This window comes from Bos javanicus, chromosome 16, assembly GCF_032452875.1.
Source record: "Bos javanicus breed banteng chromosome 16, ARS-OSU_banteng_1.0, whole genome shotgun sequence".
Lineage (NCBI taxonomy): Eukaryota > Metazoa > Chordata > Mammalia > Artiodactyla > Bovidae > Bos > Bos javanicus.
In genome coordinates, this window is record NC_083883.1 from 48997315 (window position 1) to 49023868 (window position 26554).

Here is a 26554-nt window from a genome sequence, read left to right on the forward strand (position 1 = left end):
CCCTGTCTGCTTTCCTGCCTCCTGCCTCCATGGCACCATCTCCATCTAACAACTACATATTTAATCATGTATGTATTTATTTTGTCCAGAACATGGTGGTATGTATTTATTTCCACCAGCTTTCAGGATCGGAGAAGGCAATGGCACCCCACTCCAGTACTCTTGCCTGGAAAATATCATGGATAGAGGAGCCTGGAAGGCTGCAGTCCATGGGGTTGCTGAGGGTCAGACACGACTGAGCGATTTCACTTTCCTTTTCACTTTCCTGCATTGGGGAAGGAAATGGCAACCCACTCCAGTGTTCTTGCCTGGAGAATCCCAGGGACGGGGGAGCCTGGTGGGCTGCCGTCTCTGGGGTCGCACAGAGTTGGACACGACTGAAGTGACTTAGCAGCAGCAGCAGCAGCAAGAATATATATATTCCCAATATAGTTGTATATTATAGCCCAATATGGTTTTGTATGTTTCTCCCAGTGAACACACGCAATAGTCTCCAGGACATTGCTCCCTGAGTCTATTTTAATCCATGCTTCTGCTGAGCTTCATTGTCTGGCAGGTATTGGGTGACTTCATCTTCCTTACTTTTGCCTGGGCTGTGGTATTAATTCTAGGTGCTGTCCCTTGACCTTGCTGAGCATCTTTTTGTTCTGAAAAAGTCCAGTCCAGCCTTAAAAGCCAAGAGTCATGGCCTGGGGCTGCCTGGGCCCGATTGTCCTTCAGCCGCTTTTCAAACTTCAGAGGAGGGCAGACTCCAGGGTTCATCATGATGATGGTTTCCAAGGCTTTGGTTTTCTTAAGTTTGATTTCCCCAAGCCGCTCAGGACTCCTGAACCCTCCCTGCTAAAAATTGTTTGTTATCAGAACCACAATGCATTTTGCAATTATCTTGCCCCCTGGCATCTTCAATTGTCTCCATCAATTCCGCTCCCTGAGTTTGCCTCTTTGGGGAGCCATTCACTCTTTCCAGTCAAGTTCTCTTCATCCTTGTTTGCTCTCAGAAAACGCCTCTTACCTTCTCCTTTTACAGCCTTATCACGGCAGTTTATGGCAGAAAGAGTGAAGCTGACATGTGATGGAGAACCTGCAGAGAAATCCTTTGAGTCCTGGGTTTCCAGGAGACACATGCATTCCTTCCGAGGAATGATGCCAAGATGGTTTTACTCTGTAGATCCAGCATTTTTACTGTAATTCAGGGACATCTGCCAGATTTGTTAACTGGCTGGAGAGACAAACTGGGGAAGCATTTTCTGCTCCAAATCATTTTAGCTTTGGAAAGCGACATGCTGTTTTATAAGTGCACAGGAGAGCCTCACAACTTTCAAAAGTGGAAAAGGAAAAGTGATGGAGGGTGTCCCCGACGTCTTTATAGATGCATTTGGATCTTGACTTGACTGCTGTAAACAAGAGATGCCAAATAATACTGGCCAAAATAAGAATTCATACATTTCCTTCCCACAAAGTGCAGGACTCAAACCTCTCTTCTGTTACCGGGCATCCATTCAATGTCACTGTGATCCTCTGGTCCTCAATTGGTGGCAGGGAGAGAAGCAAGGAGCGGTAGCTTCCTTGAAGGCACAACTTGGAATCAGGATGTATCATACTATACATGGCTGCTTCTAAAGGCACAGGAGACTGGAGACCTAACCAGCCAGGGGGCCATGTTCCAGGGTGCACACTATTATTCTGGATGAGGGGAGAGGAGTGCAGACCTGCCATGACAGAGAACTCAAGGGTTCCTTATCTCCTACCCATCCAGGTTCTGTGCTTGTCCCCTGTCTGGTTAAGGAGACAGCAGACCTGTTGTCTGTGAACTCTAGGAGGAGACACATAGTCTCACTTCCAAGATCTGCTGCTTCCCAGACACAGGCTCTGGGCAGATGGTCCAACCTTGACTCCTTAGTTGCTTCATCCGTTAAATGGAACAACTGACTCTCCATCATAGAAGTGGTCTGTTTTTTGAATGGGTTTCTCTATTGTTCTGTCTTCTTAATTTTCTTAGGAATATTCATTTGGGCAGCAAGAAGATAAAACCAGTCAATTCTAAAAGAAATCAACTCTGAATATTCATTAGAATGACTGATACTGAAGCTGAAGCTCCAATATTTTGGCCACCTGATGCGAAGAGCTGATTCACTGGAAAACACTTTGATACTGGGAAATATTGAGGGCAAAAGAAGGGGGTGGCGGCAGAGGATGAGATGGTTAGATAGCATCACTGAGTCAATGGGCATGAATTTGAGCACACTCTGAGAGATAGTGAAGGACAGAGGAGCCTGACATGCTGCAGTCCATGGGATCATAAAGAGTCAGACATGACTTAGGGACTGAACAACAACAACAGGGCTCCCCAAACTCAGTTTCAAGGAAGTTGGAACTTGCCCCTCTCCAGGTTTCTGTCTATCTTTTGCTGCCTTGGGCATCCTGCCCTTGCCAGCATCTCTGAGGTTGTGATCTAAGGTCTTGTGATCTGCTCCTTGCCACATCTCTGAGGTTCCTGGAGGCCCTGACTCCTCTTGGGTCCTTACCTCTCTGTCCAAGCCCCTTGCTCTCCTGCTCTTCTGAAAAATAGGCAGGCCAGCCCGGGGGCAGCTGATGGCAATGCAAGGTGCCCCTCCCTCTTCTGCCAGCTTATCTATCAGCTCATCTCTGTTCTGGATGAAATGTGTGTGTGCATGCATGCACGCGCGTGTGTGTGTATGTATTGGGGTGGCTAGTCATTAACAAAAGCACTGTGCTCAGATATGGAGCTTTAATGGAACCAGGCTCTTGGCTTCATGATTTTATTTCATATCCAGCAAGATTCAAGATTCCAGAGTGACCTGCTAGTGCTTCCTGGTTAAGGGTTCTGGATCAGCCACCTGGTTCTGTCCAGTAATGGGATGGCCAATGACTCAGCATCCCTGGGATGAGTTTCCTCATCTGCAAGACTGAGGAAAATAGTGACACTTACTTCATGGGGTTAGGATTAAATGAGATGACACATGAAAACACTTAGGATATTTTCTGGCAGATCAGATCAGATCAGATCAGTCGCTCAGTCATGTCCGACTCTTTGTGACCCCATGTATCGCAGCACGCCAGGCCTCCCTGTCCATCACTGACTCCCAGAGTTCACTCAGACTCACGTCCATTGAGTCAGTGATGCCATCCAGCCATCTCATCCTCTGTCATCCCCTTCTCCTCCTACCCCCAATCCCTCCCAGCATCAGAGTCTTTTCCAATGAGTCAACTCTTCGCATGAGGTGGCCAAAGTACTGGAGTTTCAGCTTTAGCATCATTCCTTCCAAAGAAATCCCAGGGCTGATCTCCTTCAGAATGGACTGGTTGGATCTCCTTGCAGTCCAAGGGACTCTCAAGAGTCTTCTCCAACACCACAGTTCAAAAGCATCAATTCTTCGGCACTCAGCCTTCTTCACAGTCCAACTCTCATAAATGAATGTTACCTACTGCTGCCATTGGGCTTCCCTGGTGGCTCAAACAGTGAAGAATCTGCCTGCAATGCATGAGACCCTAGTTCAATTCCTGGGTTGGGAAGATCCCATGAAGAAGGGAATGGCAACCCACTCCAGTATTCTTGAATCCCATGAACAGAGAAGCCTGGAGGGCTACAGCCCATGGGGGTCTCAAAGAGTTGGACACAATTGTGTGACTAACACTTTCACTTCACTTTTCACTCTTACTATCACAATCAGGAAATCTCAGATATTTCAGTAACCTCTGCTGTAACCAAGTAACACAGAGTGGCTTAGACAACAGAAATGTGTTGTCTAGAGTCTTGGAGGCTGGAAGTCCAGGATCCAGGTGTCGGCAGGGCTGGTTCCTCCTGAGGCCTCTCTCCTCTGTGGGCAGATCGCCTTCTTCTCCCTGTATCCTCACGTGGCCATCCTTCTGTGAGTGTCTGTGTCCTGATCTCCTCATAAGGACACCAGTCGCACTGAATTGGAACCCACCCTAATGACTTCATTTTAACTTGATTATCTCTATAAAGAGCTGATCTCCAAATATGGTTACATTTGAAAGTACAGGTATTTAGGGCTCCAACATATGATTTTGGTGGAGACATAATTCAGTCCATAACATCAGGTTTTGGGGATTTTGATTTGCTCAACGGATGTGTTTGGGTGGCACTTTTTTCCCCCCTAGAATCCATTATGTATATTTTTTCTTAATTAAAAGAAAGAAAAAATCTGAGTTTTCCTTTTCCTTATGCAAATACGATTTGCTTTTAGATGAGAATAAAATCATAGGAAATGGAATCTGCACCATTAGAGATAGAAATGGTAATGAGTTTTAATAGTGCATTTTGGTTTTCGGTATTGAAATGAACTTAGAGAGGATGATACTGCGGCTCAAAGTTATTAGCTCTCCAGTCACATGACAGACAGCTGTAGAACTTTTAAAAAAATAAAAAGAAAGCTAAAACCTCTGAGCATTCTTTAACATCAGCTGTCAGCTCTGACACTGGGCTGCAGACCAATATTACATGGCAGCTAATAAAGCAATGAGCTTAAATTGGGTATAGGCTATTGATTTAAAGCACAAGTACGTAGATTAAAATCTAGCCCCTGAGAATCCATTTTATAAACTCAGAGTATTTGTCTTGAGAAAGTGAAGCCTAAAGTGGGAAGGAGAAGGTTGCTAAGTACCAAGGGAGTCACTGAACTAGTTAAATTCTTAAATGGTAATTGTCAGTCTTAACTGCTGGGAGACAAGAAGGCTGGAGTACAGGAGAAAAGATGACACCAGGGACAGATCAGGTGATGGTCCCTTCCTTTGGGCTCCTTGTTCTGTAAATAAGTACTCGTCTCTGCAGGTGGAAGAAACATCTGAGAAATTGACCTCCACATCGACATTGTTCGTGGGCTTCCCAAGTGACACTTTTCTTTTCCCAGGTAAAGAATCCACCTGCCAATACAGAAGACCCAAGAGACAGGGGTCCAATCCCTGGGTTGGAAAGATTCCCCCTGGAGGAGGGCATGACAACCCACTCCAGTAGTCTTGCCTGGAGAATCCAATGGACAGAGGAGCCTTTCGGGCTACAGTCCATGGGATGGCACGGAGGTGGACATGACTGAAGCAAATTAGCATGCAGTTGATTCTATTTGTACAACTTTGTACCTTTGAGTGTATTTTCATTGTAAGATGAGTGTGTTTCTCTGAGAAATAAAAGAGACTCAAGAAGTAAAATCATTGCAGTTCTAAGTGTGGTATGAGTCTTTAAAAATACAGCACAAATAGTGGTTTTTTAAAAAAATATCTATTTATTTATGTATTTGTCTCTTCTGGGTCTTAGTTGTGGCTTGATGGATCTTTGATCTTTGTTGTGGCTTGCAAGATCTTTAGCTGCAGCATGTGGGATCTAGTTCCCTGACCCAGGATCAAACTTGGGACCCTTGTATTGGAAATGCAGAGTCTTGGCCATTGAACCACCAGGGAAGTCCCCTAACTAGAGATTTTGAGCAAACCTTTTAATAGAAATAGGGTTTCTCAGGTGGCTCAGTGGTAAAGAATCCGCCTGCCAATGCACAAGACACAGGAGACACTGGTTCGATCCCTGGTTGGAGAAGATCCCCTGGAGAAGGAAATGGAAATTAATTTATATGGTACAAATCCTTCACCAGCTACCCACTGTCTGATGGATTAAGACAGAACATCCAGGGAACTTCCCTGAGTTGCTATTTCCAAAGTCCACATCTGACAGCTGGTGTGCAAGGCTCATTTGAGGAGCTTGTCCAAAGCTTGCTGCCCTGTCCTGTCCCCTTCTCACCCTCAGATTTCATCTCAGGCAATCATGGGTCTCAGTTCTAGATGCCTATCAGCTTTCTGAGGAGAAATATCACATCTTTCCAGGTGGTGCCTGAAATCTGTAAGAAAGGGAGCTGATACTGTTTCAAAGTGGGCTGGGCTATTTTTATGATTGTGTGCAGAGCATTCTGGAAGAAACAGCCCTTGGCTTCCATCAGTCATCCATCCTCAAAGCAGAGAGCAAGATAACATTCTGCACTCTGTGTGTTCAGATTATAGTTCCTGACTGAAGTTTCCAGGTTGTTGACAATGAACCGAGTTAATGGAGGGATGATGGGTGGGGAGAGATGCAAAAACTTGCTAAGCCAGCCAGGGAAAGGAGGAGAGAGAGGAATCTGGGTGGGAAAGCTACAGTTGCAGGCCCCCAGATCCTGAGGAGGGGATGCATGATGAAGCAGAAGCTGTGAATGTGAGCTGGGAAATGTCAGCAGGTTGGTTTCCTTATAAAGAGACACCTGCAGGGGCAGAGAAACACACAGGGGTTGGGAGAGGACTGATGGTGGGCAAGGGTGGGGACAGCTGGCAGGAGGCTGGCAGGAGGGCCCAGTGGTCTGGAGCAGGGGGTGGTCTGCTTGGGGCTCATTTGTTTCCAAGTCTTTTCCCCCCAAGCTGTGCCCTTGGAGACACAGAGGGCACTTGTAAGCATCTGTGGGTGTAGCTTTGGCTCCTTAGGGAAGCAGCTTTGCATGATGAAAGAATAATTCAGAGTCCTATGTCTATTGCCGCTCACCTGTGAGGGTGACTGAAATATGTTTGAGCGAAAGCTGGACTCATCCAGGAATGGTGAATGATTCCCATCTTCAGTGCTGCCATGCTGATGTGCAGAAAGGTCTGAAATGAGACTGATGGAAAAGTCTCATTTTCTATTTCTTCATTTCCCATTCATTCTGCAGCCTCCACCTATCCCCTCCTCCCCTTCCTCCCCCTCTCTTCTCCCTCTCCCTCCCCCTCCCCTCCTCTCCCTCTTCCTCTCCCTCCTCCTCCCTTTCCAGTTCCCTGAGCTCAGGCAAACAGCCTCGGTGCTACCCTAAGATGTCGTGGGGATGGCTTCCCTACACCTGCTCTTGAGTGCCTTCCTATCACCTGTTCACCTGCTCAAAAGGTGTCCAATTCCTTTATGCCAGATCCTCCATGAACCCTTGCTGCAGGACCCCGCCTTCTTTGTGCCTCCTCTGCCTCCTTTACTGAAGTTACAGTGCACCCTCAGGATTGTACCCTCAGGCAATGTTTTCATGAGTGGTTACGTGGTGCCTCCACCTCCATTTGGACTGTAAGCATGTTGGGTCCAGAAGCTGCTTCACCATGTTTTGTAACACTTCTCTGAGCTCTAAGGATGCTCACCCAGTGTGTATATGGTAGATCCTCCAATTTTGCTGGGTTCCAGAAAGAACCTGTTCCACAGTTGATCCAGACCATGCCTCTAGACTCTTACCTGAGGTGTGATAGAGAGTTCAGTGGGGGTGTCCTTCAGGAGTGCCCCTGGGATTGGCCAGAGGGCAGTCCCCAGCCCTGCCAGCCCAGGCTTGTTGATTCCCCTCTCAGGTCATTGTCAGAGAAAGTGTGAGCCCTCATGGTGGTGCCGTCCCTTGGGGGTGAGGTGGATGGGATGCTTATGTGTGGCTGGAGCCCAGCAATCACCCTGAGCTACTGGTTGGCTGAATACAGAGGGAACCAGGTTACAGCCAAAGACACAGCAGCAAGTAACAAAAGACCTGCAACCCTTGTTGCTGTTGGGAGGTGTGCCTCTGAAGCTTTTCCAGCTCTTCCAAGAATCTCATAGCCCAAATCTCATTAGGATAACAAGTTAGGGAAATTTGGGAATGACCACAGAACACATTCAACTTGCTAATTAAGAAAGGAAGTTGGGCCTTGTGTTTACCCCAGCATGATGTGAGCTTCTGGAAAGTGTATTACTTAGAAACGGGTACCCAGGGGGCTGTACACAGGCAAGGGGCAACCTCAGTAGCTTCCTTGAGTGTCACAGTCCTCAGATAGTTTTCTCAGTTCTGTGAGGACTGTTAGTGTGCAAATCTTGTTGTGGGGGCCCATACGTGATGGGGTTTTTAATAAAGTTGAAAGCTAGTGTGTGTTTGGGGTACATACATATTCATTCGTGTGTATTTGATTGTCTATCTCGGCTTCCCAGGCGGCTCAGTGGTAAAGAATCCACCTGCCAATGTAGGAGATGCAGGAGACAGATTTCATCCCTGGGTCAGTGAGACCCCCTGGAGGAGGAAATGACAACCCACTCCAGTATTCTTGCCTGGAGAATCCCATGGACAGAGAAGCCTGAGAAGCTACAGTCCATGGAGTCACAAAGACTTGGATACAACTGAGCACACATGCACACATGTGCAACTCTCTATCCACCCCTCTATATGCGCACAACAGACACACACACACACACCCGCCCGTCCATCCATCTAGACACAAACACATGTGCACATATCCATCCATTCACCCAGACAGATAGACAGACACACATGGACACACACATACACATGTCCATCATGTTCACCCATCCATTCATCCATTCTTGTACACACATATACATACACACACTCACATTCACCCTTCCATCTTCCATCTTCCGTCTATACAGATATAGTCCGTCTTCCATCTACATAGATACATCTTCCATGTGTATAGATACACACACACACTAACATATTCATCCATCCATCTAGTCATCAAGACACATACACACACATAGAACCATCTATGCATCCACCCATCCATCATCCATTTATCCACCTAGGCACAGTTACACACACTCACATCCATTCATCCATGTAAACACACACATTCACACACACACACATTCACTCATGCACACACACACCCTTTTCACTGAAGACATCTAGCTAGACTGATGAACTCTTAATGCAGCATGGTGGTTGGCCAGCAGGACTCTGAGCTGATTGGGAAAGTGACTTCGATTAGACCATGAGGCCTCTCTGCTGGATTTGATGCTTTGTTCCTAATGCAGCATGAGATCCTGAAATTCTTGCTCACTGGTCCTCTGCAATCCTGCCATCCTGTGTGTGGCTTAATCACTCAATAAGGAAAGAGAATTTGGCCTGCGTCTGTTCATGGAGAGAAAATGAGGATGTGCAGTTGTTAGAACGCTGTGGGGTCCACCGTCCTGCTGCAGTACAGACTCCTTTCTTCTTGAGCAGAACAAGAAGTTCTGTGCTGATATGATTTTTACATCTCAGAATGAGCTAGCAGCAAAGCGTGGTGAGGGAAGAGATGGGACTTGAAACACACCTGTTAGCAGCAGTCCTACTGTGAACAATTAAACCACTGACAAAGGAAACAGTAGCTTAATCATCCTGTGTATTAATATCCCTAGCCTCAATGTTCCCCAATGTTTAAAACAACAAAAAGTGCTTTTGGAACCTATTGGAAGCCACTGGAGCCTACTAATGCATGCCAGCTCCTGGAGAGCCTTGAAATTGAAGTCAATTTGCCTTAATAAAGCTGTTTAACATTAATTTAAGGTGGACCTATGCCAGGTTTGAGAAAATGAAGAAAAATGGAGTGGGTGGTTACAACGAAGCATCCTTCTGGGTTAAGAAAGAGGGGGACCCCAGTGCCTCAGCTCCACAAAGCTATAAACTACTCTGGGTTCTATAGGAAGCAACATTCTCCCACTGGCATCTTGTGCTTAGAATTTTGAATCCTCACACAGTTTTGATAGAGTTTAACCCCTTTAAGCTGCTATAGTAGAGGTAACAAATATTAAAATGTTGTTATATAAGGTCCAGTGAAGATCATGAATTCCTTGAATCTTTTGAAAGTCTTCTTTCTGTCAGGAAGTGATATTTTCATAAATTAGAAGAATGGTTGTCAGGGACCTTGAGTTGGGGACAGGAGGGAGTTGATGGAAAGGGAGGTTTTGTATCTGATTTTTCTCATTCTGACTGTTTCTACAAGAGGCCACATCAACCTTGCTGGAAAGCTTGCCTCCCAAATTAAGATTTTGAGAGTTGTCAGGATTCAGAAATGTCTCTGCTAAGTTCGCTGAGGCAAAAAGGATTTGTTGAAAAAAATCCCTTCACTCCCTGTCTTTGTTCTTAAATTCAATCATGCTATTCAAAGCGCAGTAAATATTTAGAAGAAATAAAAAGTCCAACTTGAGGGACTTTCCTGGTGGTCCAGTGGTTGGAGATTCACCTTTCAATGCAGGGGGTACAAGTTCAACCCCTGCTCCAGGAGCTAGATCCCATATGGTTCACAGTCAAAAAACCAAAACATAAAACAAAAGTAATATTGTAACAAATTCATTTTTAGAAAATGGTCCACATTGAAAAAATAAATAAGTTAAATTGAAAGTCCAACTTGAATACACCCTAACAAAGCATACCCTGAATACTCACTGGAAGGACTGATGCTGAAGCTGAAGCTCTAATACTTTGGCCATCTAATGTGAAGAGCTGACTCATTGGAAAAGACCCGATGATTGGAAAGACTGAAGGCAGGAGGAGAAGGGGGTGACAGAGGACTAGAAGGTTGGATAGCATCACTGACTCAATGGACATGACTTTGAGCAAGCTCCAGGAGTTGGTGATGGACAGGGACGCCTGGCCTGGTGCAGTCCATGGAGTCTCAAAGAGCTGGACACAACCGAGCACCTGAAAGGCAACAGCACAGTGTACCCTCTCCTGGTTGAGGCAGAATGTTCCAGAGAAAACTCTCTGAGATTCCAAGATGGCCATCAGATTACCTCAATGCTTGGCTCCCTGGTGACAGAGTAGACTACAACTAACGAGTTGCCCGGTGGCCCAAAGTGATTTTAAAAGCGAAAATGCTCTTAAAAGGAAAAGGGTGGTTGTTATTCCGTTCCTTTGTACCATGTTGCAACCTGGAAGCCTTTGTCAGCCTCCTACGAAGGCTAATTTTAGCTATTTGTTGAGTTCCTACTACATGCTGGGCACGGTGGTAGACATTTAAGAATCCATTAAATTATGTTCTGCTCATAATAGTCTGGCAGGGGTGGTGTGATTCTCCTGTTTTGTGTATGAAGACAATGAGATTTGGAGAGGGCAGGCAGCTCGGCCAAGGTCAGACGGCTGACAGGCAATGGAGCAGGAATTTGCATCTACAGAAAGGCTCTGTTTCATGGCAGGCTCTTCCTCATCTCCATAACCATTGTCACAGGCTTCACCATTGTCATTTTGTTGTTTTGCTTAGAGGCTAACGTGGGGAGGGAGCATCACTTCCTGCAAATTACGCCTTTGCCAGGATGAAATATTAGTCATACCAGCATAATGGCCTGACGTTGCTGTGTGCTCTGAAACTTTCCAAACAAGTAGAGGGGAAAACAAGAGCCAAAGGAAAAGCTCTGTTAATTCAAAGAGACAACATGGACCCCAGTCTTGGAAAGGCCTAAACGAGGGCTCATTGAAGGCAGAAATAATTGAGGTGGAGACCCCATACACACAGAGAGGGTAGGTAAAAGGATTTCCCTGTGTCCCAAGGCACAATGGCAAAGTTAGTGACAGTGAGGACCCATTCATTCATTCATTCTTTCATACAATCAGCATTTATTGAGTAGGGAGGGAGCTATGCCTACTGAAGAGAGAGCTCAAAGAGACGTGGAACTTACATGCTAATGCAGGAAGCAGACAACAAATTAATGCATAAACATGTATTCCATCATTTCTATGGAGAATCACTGAGAAGAGTAAGAGGGGTAGGAGGTACCAGGCTGGCGTGGGAGTGGCTCCTGTGTCTGATAGAGTCAGGGAGGTGCTGCTCAGAATGTCAGGGATGAGCAGAGGTTTGAGGAAGAGAGGAGATATGTGGACTATCTTAGGGAATTTCTTGGAATACGTGAAAAACACACTTTGCAGTGGAGGGAGAGACAGTGCAAAGCCCTGAGGCTAAAGGATGCTTTATGTGTCTGAGGAACAGCAGAAGGTGAATGAGATTTGAGAGGAGTAAACAATGGAAAGGTTGTGTTGATTAAATTCACAGACATAGCCAGGAGCCCATCATCTGGGGCTATATGGATCATAGTAGGAGCTTTGGGCTTAACTCTAATTGAGATGCAAGCCATTGGGGTGGTGAGTAGAGGATAATCCCTTAGAAGAATCGCTCTGACTAAACTACTTACAAGACAGTCAAACACAGAAACACAATCCAATTGGGAGGTTCTTGGTCTAGGTGAAACCTAGGGATACTGATTAGGTCCTGGCACAGCAACAGGGCAGAGGATGAGATGTGTTCAGAGTCTGGACACAATTTCAAGATAGATACATCAGGGATTGCCAACAGATGGACTGTGGGGTGTAAGGGAGAAGAATGAAAGTTAGTTTTTGCCTGAAAATCCAGAAAGATGGCGCTGCCATCAACGGAGATGAGGGAATTCATAGGAGGACCAGTTTTTGAGGGTTTAGTAATCAGGACTGTGTCATGAATGTGTTAAATTTAATCTTGCTTTTATATTGCTAAAGAAGATATGAAACAGGCATCTAATATCCAAGTCTGAAATTTTGGAGTTTAAATGTGGGGGTTTTGGGAGAATTTAAAATCAAGGGATGGGGACTTCCCTGGCAGTCTAGTGGTTCAGACTTCACCTTTCAATGCAGAGGGTGTGGATTTGATTCCTGGTTGGGGAGAGATCTCATGTACTTGGGGCCAAACAAATAAACAAAAAGAAAACAAATCATGAAAAGACTGAAGCAATATTATAACAAATTCAATAAAGACTTAAAAATGGTTCACATCCCAAAAAAGGTTTAAAAAATCAAAGAATGGAATTTAGACAGACAGGGCAAGAAAATTCTAAGGTGGATTTCATGATCCACCTTTCATGATCACGTCTGTGAGGGATACCCATACCCCCAATGAATGTAAGTGGAATCTATGGCCTGTCTCCACCCAATAGAATATGCAAAGGTGATGAGACATGCGATTACATTACCACAATTTTTACAATTGTTACATTGTAACACTGTCTTGAGAACACTCCCACATGCTGGCTTTGAAGACACAAACCACCAGTGAGCTACTATTTGGAGATAGCCACTTGGTGAGAGGGCTTCCCTAATGGCTCAGTGATAAAAGAATCTGCCTGTCAATACAGGATATGTGGGTTTGATCCCTCAGTCAGGAAGATCCCCAGGAAGAGGAAATGGCAATCTACTCCAGTATTCTTACCTGGGAAATCCCACAGACAGAAGAGCCTGGTAGGTTACAGTGCATGGGTTTGCAGAGTCAGACACGACTGAGCGACTGAGCATACACGCATCTGGTGAGGTGCTGACAACCAGCAAGAAAAAGAGCCCTTAGTCACATGAACTTCAAGGAGCTGCAACAACCATGAGCTTATGGGTCCTTCCCTAGTTGAGCTTCAGATGGGACCACAGCCCAAGCTGACACCTCCATTAAGACTTTGTGTCTCCCCCAGCAGAGAATCCAGTCAAGCTGTGCCTGGACTCCCCACCCATGGACACTGCAAGACAACACTTGGGTTTTGGAGAAAGCTTCTATCTTTGTAGTCATGTGTTATGTTGGAATAGAAAACTAACACAAGAGTAAGGGCGGAAGCAGTGTGGCTGGGGTCAGAACTGGGGTCCCATCCCCGGTGGGCTGCCACAGTAAAAAAAAAAAGAAAGAAAGAAAACTAACACAAGAGAGAAATAGAGAGGTCAAGATATGACCTCCAAGTGGGACCTGTGGCCTTTCTTCAGAAGGGACTCTGGAGCCAGGCGGCCCTGTGGCATGGAGAGAGCACTTGATAGTGGTGTATGGTGTAGCCTGCAACTCGGGAGACTGCAGAGAACTTCCACCAGCCCCAACTGTGCTGCTTCAGATTCGTGCCAGTGGATCTGAATTCAGTAAACTGGGCAGTGAGAGGCTGACTGGCAGGTGCCCAAAAGCCAGCCCATCCCTCAGGGCTGCATGGTACACACTGCAGCAAATTAGCTCTAAATAGAAAACAGAACATATGGATCAGGAGATAATGTTTCCTTATAAATGACAGCCCTCTGGGCTACACACCCTCCTGATCTAAGAGGGTTTTGCTCTCTCTTTCTTTTCCCCATCCTGCTCCTCCTGTCCAAGACCAGGAGCCAAAACTTGCCTCCCGTTAGTGTTCTCAGTGGTTATTTGCAGAGGGATTCTTCTTGTAATCTCCGAGGTTTGCTGTTTTGTTTTCCAAGTTGCAAAGGGCATAAGCTCTCAGGTATCCCTGTTGACTGCCCGAGCAAGTGGCTTCTGGCTTCTCTCTACTGAATTCTGAAAAGTGCTGCTTGGTTTCCATGCCAGCTCATTTTGTTGTTCCCTGGGGCTACGTCTTTTCTCACTGATGGAATATTTATAGACAACAGGAGAGATGACGGTGACTTTTCTAATTACACACCATCTGAGGAGCCTTCTCATTCATTCAACCAACATTTGCTAAAACAAAAAAGTCCTTGACCCCGAGATGCAAAGAAAAGTGAGACATGAGCCCTGCATGGACAATGGCATCATCTTCTAAAGAATTGCTTCCAACACCTTGAACGACCTGAGACTTCACACCAGGGAGCCAAACCCCGGTCCTTTGGTTTACTTCCTGCTGACCATTCATCAGCACCTGCCTCCCTCAGTAAACGTGGGCAGGAAATGAGTAAGTCAGGCCAGCTCCTCTCCCCACTTGCCCACAGAACTTGTTTAAAATGATAGTTTGGTCAGGAAAGAGGCAGATGTGAAATGTCTCTAAATATACAATTGTTCCACTATGTAAGAGGGTTCACGATGGGGAGAGGATATCCCTTACCAGAAGGAAGATGACTTTCCTGGGTTTTGTAGCTTGCATAAAGAGTGTTCTCACAACTATGGAATTGATGGGAACAAAAATAAGGAGTTAGATTAGATTGTTTTAAAGACTGAAAATGGTTATTGCATACAGGATAAGCTACATCTCTTCCAAAGGGCTCTAGCTTTCTAGAGCTAGGAAGCTCTATGTAAGAAGTCCTTGCTCCTTCAAAGAAAAGTGATGGCAAACCTAGACAGCATATTAAAAAGCAGAGATATCACTTTGCGGACAAAGGTCCATATAGTCAAAGCTACGTTTTTTTGCAGTAGTTATAGATGTAAGAGTTGGACCGTAAAGAAGGCCAAATGCTGAAGAATTGATGCTTTCAAACTGTGGTGCTGGAGAAGACTCTTGAGAGTCCCTTGGACTGCAAGGATATCAAACCAGTCAATTCTAAAGGAAATCAACCCTGCATATTCACTGGAAGGACTGATGCTGAAGCTAAGCTCCAATACTTTGGCCAGCTGATGTGAAATGCCAACTCATTGGAAAAGACCCTGATGTTGGGAAAGATTGAAAGCAGAAGGAGAAGGAGGCAACAGAGGATGAGATGGTTGGATGGCATCATTGACTCAATGGACATAAGTTTGAGCAAAGGCCAAGAGATAGTGAAGGACAGGGGGTCACAAGAGTCAGACACAACTTAGCAACTAAAGAACAACATGTAAGAAATCAGAAACATGTGTCACAGGGTTTTGTGAAGAGGTAACTCATACAGTACAAGAACTAGTCTTGTGTTTTGCTGGAAAGATCAAAATTTCATTCAAATAAGTCTTTTTTATTTAAACTCTTTATTTTGTATTGGGGTAGTTTTAGGTGATTAACAATGTTGTGGTAGTTTTAGGTGAACAGCAGAGGGACTCAGGCATACATATTTGTGTGTGTGTTAGTTGCTCAATCATGTCCAACTCTTTGCAACCCTGTGGACTATAACCTACCAGGCTCCTCTGTCTATGGATTCTCTGGGCAAAAATACTGGAGTGGTTTGCCATTTCCTCCTCCAGGGGATCTTCCCTACCCAGGGATTGAGCCCAGGTCTCCCACACTACAGGCAGATTCTTTACCATCTGAGCTACCAAGGAAGCTCCAGGTAGCTTCATATATATGTATATGTATATGTGAGTGAAAGTCACTCAGTCATGTCTGACTCTTTGCAACACCATGGGTTATACAGTCCATGGAATTCTCTAGGCCAGAATACTGTATTGGGTAGCCTTCTGCAGAGGATCTTCCCAACTCAGGGATCGAACCCAGGTCTCCTGCATTGCAGGTGGGTTCTTTACCAGCTGAGCCACAAGGGAAGCCCAAGAATACTGAAGTGGGTATATACAGGCATACATATACATGCATCCATTTTCCCCCAAAATCCCTTCCCATCCAGGCTGACACATAACATTGAGCAGAGCTCCCTGTGCTCTACAGTAGGTCCTTGTTGGTTATCTATTATAAACAGCAACATGATTCAGCCCCCAACAAGCAAGCACTGGCTGCTGTCCCAGGTGCTGGAGATGATCAGCAGCGGTCACAACATACCCAAGTTCTCACTCTGTTGGCTCCTACAGTCCATAGAGTCTTGGACTGCACGGAGCTCTGCTAAAATGGGATTCAAGAATATATTTAGTCACTGATCTTCCATTTTCTGGGCTTTGGGAGACCCTTCAGCCTAGATTTTGCAATTTGTCAAATTTGAATCTATCCCTCCATAGTGTGTGGGAGGTAGAGGTCTGAGAAAAAGAGACCTACTATACTTGTCCAAAGGATGTCTTTGTTCCTTTGACATTAAAGGTGCAAGTCTCATTCTATGAATGAGCAGGCCTTTAGGGTACAAATATGCAGACTCAACTTGAACAGATCATTTTTCTTACAAAGCCACAGCCCCACATCAATGTTGCAGACATGTCTCTAGAACAACCAGTGAGCATCCCAGTGATCCACCTCTTTTCACACAGTTAAAGAATGCCTAGGAATGATGTTCCTAAACAAAGGCACGTTAGGTGTTTTAGACACACTTTAAATGAGATTATTATAGACTGAGAAACATTCCTGCCTTAATTAGAAAAAAATCTTGGCACTCATACTGGGAAGCTAATTGGCTCCATCAAAGCACTGAATGATTCCTAATTTTGCTAGTTAGAGGCACACCTGGTGACTCTTCTCTCAGTGGTACCCAAAGACTTGGGCAAAGAAGCTATAAAAAGTAACAGCTGCAGTGATAGCAAGGCTTTAGATAGACACAGAACTGAGACCTTGCTGATGGGCTTCATCCCCAGGCACTGGGTTGTTGGGCAGGCTTGGTGGGTGACCCAAGAAAGCCGCAGACAGAGGGACCAAAAACAGAAGGGACCCAATCAGGAGCAGTCTTGTCTCTAATAGAACTGAGGAGGCTTTGGCTGACGTAGAGTGTCTTTGAGGATGGAACTGTGAGGGCAGTCAGCCACCTGAAATAGTTTCCATCCTCTTCATACAAAGACTGGAAGCCAAGAGAAACAGGTATAAAGGTAGATGTGGACAGAAGACATTTTAGCCACTGTGACTCCAAAGGGAGGGAAGACAGCAATGAGGAGGAGGTCTCTAGCCTTTAAGTGGGTGATTAGCAAACTGTGCAGCACACCCTGTCCTTCTGAAGAGCTGATCTAGATGCTGAGTCATGGACCACCCTGGGAGAGCCTGATCCAGGGGCTTGGAGGGGTCTCAGGGCTGGGGGTGCATCCTTGTCACCACCTGGAGACTCATGCAGCTAGCCTGCCCCCCTCCCTATTTCCTGTGTCTACACGGTGATGCATGGAAGCCTTTGGAGTATAGACCACATTTAGCAGGGTTGGGATGTGAACCAGTCCCTGTTACATGGGTGGGTGATGATGTCCCCTTATTCTGAAGCCCTTCAAAACTGGCTTTCCATTAAATGGAAATGATTTTGTGATCCCACCTGGCACTTCAGCAGAATGGGTACAACATCATAAATCTGTCAAAAACAAAACATTCTCACCCAAGATGATGAGTAGAAAAGGCTTTATCTCTGAGTCTAACAGAAGCTTTCTATTTCTTTATTGCACTAACATAGACAGTAACAAAAATACACACACAGGAAAGACTGACCATCCTTAACCATCCTGCTTCTTATTAAGACATCTGACTCCTCTGTCCTTGACTTACCTTGTAATTCAGGAAATCGCTCCTGATAACTACTGTTCCCCCTCCCCTGCAGCAAACTCGAGTTTGCACACACACACACACACACACACACACACACACACACGTACAAGCTTTGCAGATCACTTATCTGAAAGCAGATGTTTGAAGACTAGCCTCTCACCTGGGAGACTGTCTGTAGCTGAATTTGTCTCTGAATGAAGCCCTTTGAGTAATTGCTGTATTATGTAAGCACAGGCTAGTCTATCACTAATAAGGGAAGTTGTTGAAGCTGAAACTAGCCCACTAGGGGGATGATGCTTTTCTACCCTCTCCTTCTTCATGGGGCTTTTTTTTTTTTTTTTTAAGGGAAGATTTGTTACTATTGAGCTGAAGACTTCAAAAACATTTTGCCAAAGTAGGGCACAGGTGACTTAACCAGGTCAAATGACTTTTTAAAGGCTTATACTTAAGTACTAGTCTTCTTAGTTAATATCCCTCAGACTTCAAAAGGTATATATGTATATATATATATATATATATATATATATATATATACATATAAAGATTCAGAAGGAAATTCGGGGAGCTCAGGGGGGACTGGGGGTGGGCAGCATTCCCTTAACTTAGACCATGGTGACCCAGATCATTAAAGAGTGTTTTCTTCATTTTTAGATTGGCTGACTTAAAAAAAAAAAATTCTTTCTTTGAAAACACAAAAAGAATGTCTTAGCCTGAGACAAAGGCTTTAGTTCAGTTCAATTCAACCTCTCAGTTGTGCCCAACTCTTTGTGACCCCATGGACTGCAGCACACCAGACTTTCCTGTCCTTCACCAACTGCCAAAGCTTGCTCAAACTCATCTCCATCGAGTCCAAGATGCCATCCAAGCATCTCATTCTCTGTCATTTCCTTCTCCTCCTGCCTTCAATCTTTCCCAGCATCAGGGTCTTCTCCAATGAGTCAGCTCTTCGCATCAGGTGGCCAAAGTATTGGAGTTTCAGCTTCAGCATCAGTCCTTCCAATGAATATTCAGGACTTATTTCCTTTAGAATGGACTGGTTTGATCTCCTTGCATTCCAAGGGACTCCCAAGAGTCTTTTCCAACACCACAGTTCAAAAGCATCAGTTCTTCAGTACTCAGCTATCTTTATGGTCCAGCTTTCACATCCATACATGACTACTGGAAAAACCATAGCTTTGACTAGATGGACCTTTGTTGGCAAAGTAATCTCTCTGCTTTTTAATATGCTGGTCAGTTTGGTCATAGCTTTTCTAAATTTTTTTTGCACCTTTTTTAAAAGGTGCAAGCATCTTTCAATTTCATGGCTGCAGTCACCATCTGCAATGATTTTGGAGCCCAAGAAAATAAAGTCTCTCACTGTTTCCATTGTTTCCCCATTTATTTGCCGTGAAGTGATGGGACCAGATACCATGATCTTAGTTTTCTGAATGTTGAGTTTTAAGCCAACTTTTTCACTCTCCTCTTTCACTTTCATCAAGAGGCTCTTTAGTTCTTTTCTTTCTGCCATACGGGTAGTGTCATCTGAGTATCTGAAGTTATTGATATTTCTCCAAGCAATCTTGATTCCAGCTTGTGCTTCATCCAGTCCAGCATTTCTCATGATGTACTCTGCATATAAGTTAGATAAGCAGGATGACAATATACAGCCTTGAAGTACTCCTTTTCCTATTTGGAGCCAGTCTGTTGTTCCATTTCCAGTTCTCATTGTTGCTTCTTGTCCTGCATACAGATTTCTCAGAAGGCAGGTAAGGTGGGCTGTTATTCCTATCTCTTGAAGAATTTTCCAGTTTGTTGTAATCCACACAGTCAAAGGATTTGGCATAGTCAACAAAGCAGATGTTTTTCTGAAACTCTCTTGTTCTATTTTAATAATCTAATGGATGTTGGCAATATGATCTCTGGTTCCTCTGCCTTTTCTAAATCTGTCTTGAACATCTGGAAGTTTACGGTTCACGTACTATTGAAGCCTGGCTTGGAAAATTTTGAGCACTACTTTACTAGAGTGTGAGATGAGTGCAATTGTGCAATAGTTTGAACATTCTTTGGCATTGCCTTTCTTTGGAATTGGAATGAAAACTGGCCTTTTCCAGTCCTGTGGCCACTGCTGAGTTTTCCAAATTTGCTGGCATATTGAGTACAACACTTTAATAGCATTATCTTTTAGGATTTGAAATAGCTCAACTGGAATTCCATCACCTCCACTAGCTTTGTTCATAGTGATGTTTGCTAAGGCCCACTTGAGTTCACATCCAGGATGTATGGTTCTAGGTGGGTGATCACACCATCATGGTTATCTGGGTCATGAAGATTTTTTTTTTTTTGTACAGTTCTTCTGTGTATTCTTGCCACCTCTTCTTAATATCTTCCGCTTCTGTTAAATTCATACCATTTCTGTCCTTTATTGTGTCCATCTTTACATGAAATGTTCCCTTGGTATCTCTAATTTTCTTGAAGTGATCTGTAGTCTTCCCCATTCTATTGTTTGCCTCTATTTGCACTGATCATGGAGGAAGGCTTTCTTATTTCTCCTTGCTATTCTTTGGAACTCTACATTCAAATGGGTATATCTTTTCTTTTCTCCTTTGCCTTTAGTTCTCTTCTTTTCTCAGCTATTTATAAGGCCTCCTCAGTCAACCATTTTGCCTTTTTGCATTTCTTTTTCTTGGGGATAGTCTTGATCACTGCCTCCTATACAATGTCATGAACCTCTATCCATAGTTCTTCAGGCACTCTGTCTATCAGATGTAATGCCTTGAATCTGTTTGTCACTTCTACTCTATAATTATAAGGGATTTGATTTAGGTCATACCTGAATGGTCTAGTGGTTTTCCCTACTTTCTTCAATTTAAGTCTGAATTTTGCAATAAGGAGTTCATGATCTGAGCTACAGTCAGCTCCCAGTCTTATTTTTGCTGACTATATAGAGCTTCTCCATCTTTGTCTGCAAAGAATATAATCAATCTTCTTTTGGTATTGACCATCTTCAGTGGGAGTAACTTATTTGTGGTTCCAGGTAGAGGGAGAGAGGACCAGGAAAGGAGGAAGAACCAACACAAAACACATGCTAGTTATGACATTCAGCAAACAAAAAATCAGGCTGCCCAGCTAAGTTTGAATTTCAAATGAACGACAGATATATCTCTTAGCATAAGTATATCCCATGCAATATTTAGGATACACTTCCACCATTTCTTTGACTGAAATTCAAATTTACCCAGGTATGCTGTACTTTATTTGACAACCCCAACAAATAGGATCTTCTAAGAATCAACAGAGGATGAGATGGTTGGATGGCATCACTGACTCAATGGACATGAGTTTGAGTAGGCCCCAGGAGTTGGTGATGAACAGGAAAGCCTGCTGTGCTGCAGTCAATGGGGTTGCAAAGAGTCAGACACAACTGAGTGACTGAGCTGAACTGATGAGTTGGGTCTTAGAACCACCTAGTCAGGGGCTGAGTGGAGGGGTATCTGTCCTCATCAGACAAGGGTTCCATATTGCATGGTATCTCTTCCACACTTCTGATTGTTGACGTGAGAGAACGCATCAGGTTTACACAGGGTTCCCACACCCACTGGGCATCAGAGAACCTTGGGGATGGCAGTGCAAGTGTGCCATGGGCCTCAGTCAAGGTGCTGGCACTTTCATAAAGCCAGCCAAGACAAGGCAAAACTCGTCCCCATTGCAGCAGCTGGAAGAAAAGTGAAGCCAAGAGGGTCTGTTATAGGATCTAAGAGACGTTTGAAGCACACAGATCCCTAGAAAGGATAGAGAGCAGGTGTAGGTCTCAATGATTCATTTATTGGTTCACTGAACACGTACTGACCATGGACTTGCTAGGTGCAGATGAGCATGAGAGACTTTCGTAATAGAACAAGAAATAAACACTTTTTTGGTATAATTATTTTGCACCTTGTAGACAGCTAGACGTATGGAGGACTTAACATACCACAAGGCAATCTTCACTAATGGGGACAGGAAGAGATGGATGAATGCTCCCATTCAGCCCCTGAACAGTTGGGTTAAAGACACATTTCATGATGTTTCTCAGAAGGTCTTACCTTTTAGAGTTGCCAGATAAAGTACAGAACACCCAGTTGAATTTGAATTTCAGATAAATAACAAATAACTTTTAGTATATCTCCAATATTGCATGGAATATATTTATCCTGCACTGTCCTGCATCTTCTGCCCTCCTCAGAGACACCAATGGACAACTCAGAAGATGGGCTATGTGGTAACAAGCATTTCAGCTATGTTGCTCACTGCTGTTTCCTGTTTTCGTGGAACAGGACCTGGTACATTGCAGGTGCTCCTGGATGCTCACTGTTCAAAAATTGTCACTCTAAAGTGAATAATCCACTGTGTAACACATCATAAGCTCTCAGGAAGAGGGGAGGGCATTGCAAACTCTGAGGCAAGAAAGACACGGCACATTTGAGGATGGAGGGAGAGGAAGGGCGGTGTGGTTAGAGCATGGACAGCAACCAGAAATTCTGAGAGAGGGTGAAGGTGGGTAGAGACAAGATCACAGGAATCTTGAGTCATGATAATAGCCAAGTATGTTTGCCCAGGCAAGTAGGAAGCTCACACAGGGTTTTACACAATGGAGAGTCATAAATATCCTCATTTTTAAAATTAAACTTTTCATCTTGACATAATTATAATTGACCTGTGAATGTAAGAACAAATACACAGACACCCCATGTTTTCCACAATGGTAACATCCTGCAAAGTTACCAGACAGTGTCACAACCAGAATATTGATGTTGATAAAATACAGAACATTCCATCTCCACAGGGACATTAACACTGTTGCCCTTTTATGACCACATCCACCTCCCTCAGATCTCCAACTCCTTCTCAACCCCTGGCAACCACAGACATTTCAAGAATATTACATACATGGAACCATAAAATATGTAACCTTTGGGACTGGCTTCCTTCACTCAGCATAATTCATTGGAGATTCAGGCAGGCAGCTGAGTGTGTCAATAGTCTGTTCATTTCCGCTGCTTGTAGTATTACCTGATGTGGTTGTACTACAGATTTTGTGCCGTTTACCTATTGAAGGAGATTGGACATTGGATTGCTTCCAGTTTGGGGGTTATTAGGGGATTAAAGCTGCAATAGACACTTCTGCCCATGTTTTTATGTGAACATAGTCTTTATTTCTTTGGGATAAATGCCCAAGGGTGCAGTTGCTAGATTTTATGCTATTTACATGTTTAGCTTGTAAAGAAAATTCTAAGCTTTTTCAGAGTGAGTGTCCCATTTTCAGTTTTCACTAACAATGTGAGTGATCAAGTTTCTCTGCATCCTCGCCAGCATTTGGAGTTGTGGATTTTTTTTTCTTTTTTCTTTTAGCCATTCTGAAAGGTGTGTAGTGTTATCAACTTGAGATTTTAATTTGCATTCCTTTCATGGCTAATGATGTTGAACATCTTCTCATGTGGTAATTTGACATCTGTGTAACTTCCTTGGTGAAATCTTCCTTCATGGCATGTGCCCATTTTCTAATTGAATTGCTTTTTTTTTCCCAAGCACTATTGACTTTGGAGAATACTTTGTGTATTTTAGATACTAGTTCTTTGTCAAATATGTGGTTTGCAAATATTTTCTACCAGTTTGTAACTTGCCTTTTCATCCTCTTAACAGGGAATTTCACAGAGCATAAGATTTTAATTTTGATTAAGTCTAATTTATCCAATTTTCCTTTTATGGATCATGCTTTTGGTGTCAAATCTAAGAACTCTCTGGCTGTCCTAGACACTGAAGTGTTCCCCTGTGCTTTTCTCTAAAAGGTTTATAGTTTTACATTTGATTCCATGATCCATTTTGAGTTAATTTTGTATAAGGTGTGAAACTTGGGTTAAGCTTTGTTTTTTTTCCTACTGTGGATGTCTACTTGTTCCACTACTGTATTAGTTTCTGGGAGGTGAGGGGTCTGTTGTTAACAAAGCACCCCACCCTGGGTGACTTAAACGGTGGACATTTGTTCTCTCACAGCTCTGGAAGTCAGAAGTCCAAGAGTAAGGTTGCAGCCAGGTTGGCACCTTCTGAGTCAAGGAAAGAGACTCTTATCCAGGCTTCTCTCCCAGACTCTGGGGGTTGCTGGTGATCTTATATTCCTTAGATTATAAAAGCATCATCCTGACCTCTGCCTTTATCTTCAGAGAAATGGCCTCTCTCTGTTTCTTGACTTCCTTGTCTCTCTGTGTCTGGCTGTCTCTGTGTTCAGATGTCCCTTACTATAATAACACCAGTCATATTGAATTAGAAATCACCCTAGTAACCTAATTTTAGTTGGATTACTTATATACAGACCTTTTCCCCAGATAAGGTCACAGTCAGAGGTGCTGAGTTTGAAGATTGCCACAAACCTTTATTGGGGAGATGCAATTCAATGCATGAAAATGCCATTTGATGAAGAGTTTGTCTTTCCTTCATTGAATCACTTTTGCACCCTTTTCAAAAGTCAATTTGGAATATTTTTCTGGACGTACTTCCAGTTTTCTGTTCTGTTCCATTGCTCTATGTGTCTACCTTGACAATACCACCTACTCTAGATAACTATAGCTATATAATAAGTCTTGACATTGAATAGACAATCTTTCCTTTTTATTATTCATTTTCAACATTATGTTAACTATTATATTTCCTTTGTCTGGTATTCCTACCTATTTAATAATTTCCCACAGTTTGTTGTGATCCATGCAATCGAAGGCTTTAGCATAGTCAATGAAACAGAATTAGATGTTTTTCTGGAATTCTCTTGCCTCTTCCATGATCCAGTCAATGTGAGCAATTAGATTTCTGGCTCCTTTGCCTTTTCTAAATCCAGCTTGTACATCTGGAAGTTCTTGGTTCATGTACTGCTGAAGCCTAGCTTGAAGGATTTTGAACATAACCTTCCTGGCATTTGAAATGAGTGCAAATGAACATTCTTTGGCATTGCCCTTCTTTGGGATTGGAAGGCAAGGAAGAAGTGATGTTTTCAGATTGTGGTGCTGGAGAAGGCTCTTGAGAGTCACTTTTACTGCAAGGAGACTAAACCAGTCAATTCTAAAAGAAATCAACCCTGAACATTCACTGGAAGGACTGATGCTGAAGCTGAAGCTCCAATACTTTGGCCACCTGATTTGAAAAACCAATTCATTGGAAAAGATCCTGATGATGGGAAAGATTGAAGGCAAAATGTGAAGGAGATGGCAAAGGATAAGATGGTTACATAGCATCACCTACTCAATGGACATGAATTTGAACAAACTCCAGGAGATAGTGGAGGATAAAATAGCCCAGTGTGCTGCAGTCCATGAAGTCACGCAGAGTTGGACATGACTTAATGACTGAACAACAAAAGCTCCTTTATCTTTGGGTATAAACTTTAAAATAATTTTTCTATATCTACAAAAATATCTTGCTAGATTTTTTTTTTCATTTACAAGTCTCATTTTATTTATTTATTTTTTTATTTTTTAAAAACTGTGCATTGAACCTGGACCGGCATCTCGTTTCATACATGATATTTTACATGTTTCAATGCCATTCTCCCAAATCTTCCCACCCTCTCCCTCTCCCAGAGAGTCCATAAGACTGTTCTATACATCAGTGTCTCTTTTGCTGTCTCGTATACAGGGTTATCGTTACCATCTTTCTAAATTCCATATATATGCGTTAGTATACTGTATTGGTGTTTTTCCTTCTGGCTTACTTCACTCTGTATAATAGGCTCCAGTTTCATTCACCTCATTAGAACTGATTCAAATGTATTCTTTTTAATGGCTGAGTAATACTCCATTGTGTATATGTACCATAGCTTTCTTATCCATTCATCTGCTGATGGACATCTAGGTTGCTTCCATGTCCTGGCTATTATAAACAGTGTTGCGATGAACATTGGGGTACACGTGTCTCTTTCCCTTCTGGTTTCCTCAGTGTGTATGCCCAGCAGTGGGATTGCTGGATCATAAGGTAGTTCTATTTCCAGTTTTTTAAGGAATCTCCACACTGTTCTCCATAGTGGCTGTACTAGTTTGCATTCCCACCAACAGTGTAAGAGGGTTCCCTTTTCTCCACACCCTCTCCAGCATTTATTATTTGTAGACTTTTGGATTGCAGCCATTCTGACTGGTGTGAAATGGTACCTCATAGTGGTTTTGATTTGCATTTCTCTGATAGTGAGTGATGTTGAGCATCTTTTCATGTGTTTGTTAGCCATCTGTATGTCTTCTTTGGAGAAATGTCTATTTAGATCTTTGGCCCATTTTTTGATTGGGTCATTTATTTTTCTGGAGTTGAGCTGTAGGAGTTGCTTGTATATTTTTGAGATTAGTTGTTTGTCGGTTGCTTCATTTGCTATTATTTTCTCCCATTCTGAAGGCTGTCTTTTCTTGCTAGATTTTTATGTGAATTATGCTAAACTTGTGTATCAATTAAGGAAGGATGGAAATATTACTGTTTTTAATCTTCCAGTTAGTGAACACAGTATCTCTCTCCATTTATTTAGATATTTGATTTCTTTCATCAGCATTTCATAGTTTTAAGTAAACAAATTCTATGTGGTTTGTTAGAGTTACAACTAAATATTTAATTTTAAGTAACTATAAATTGCATTGTATTTTAAATGTTGGTGTCCATGTATAACACATTGCTAATATATAAAAATACAATTAACATCTACATGTTTACTTTGTATCTTGCCACTTTAATGAACTCATCTATTTGCTCTAGGAATTTTTTTGGAGAGCATAAGACATGAAGAGGAATAACTAGCAGCTGCTGGCA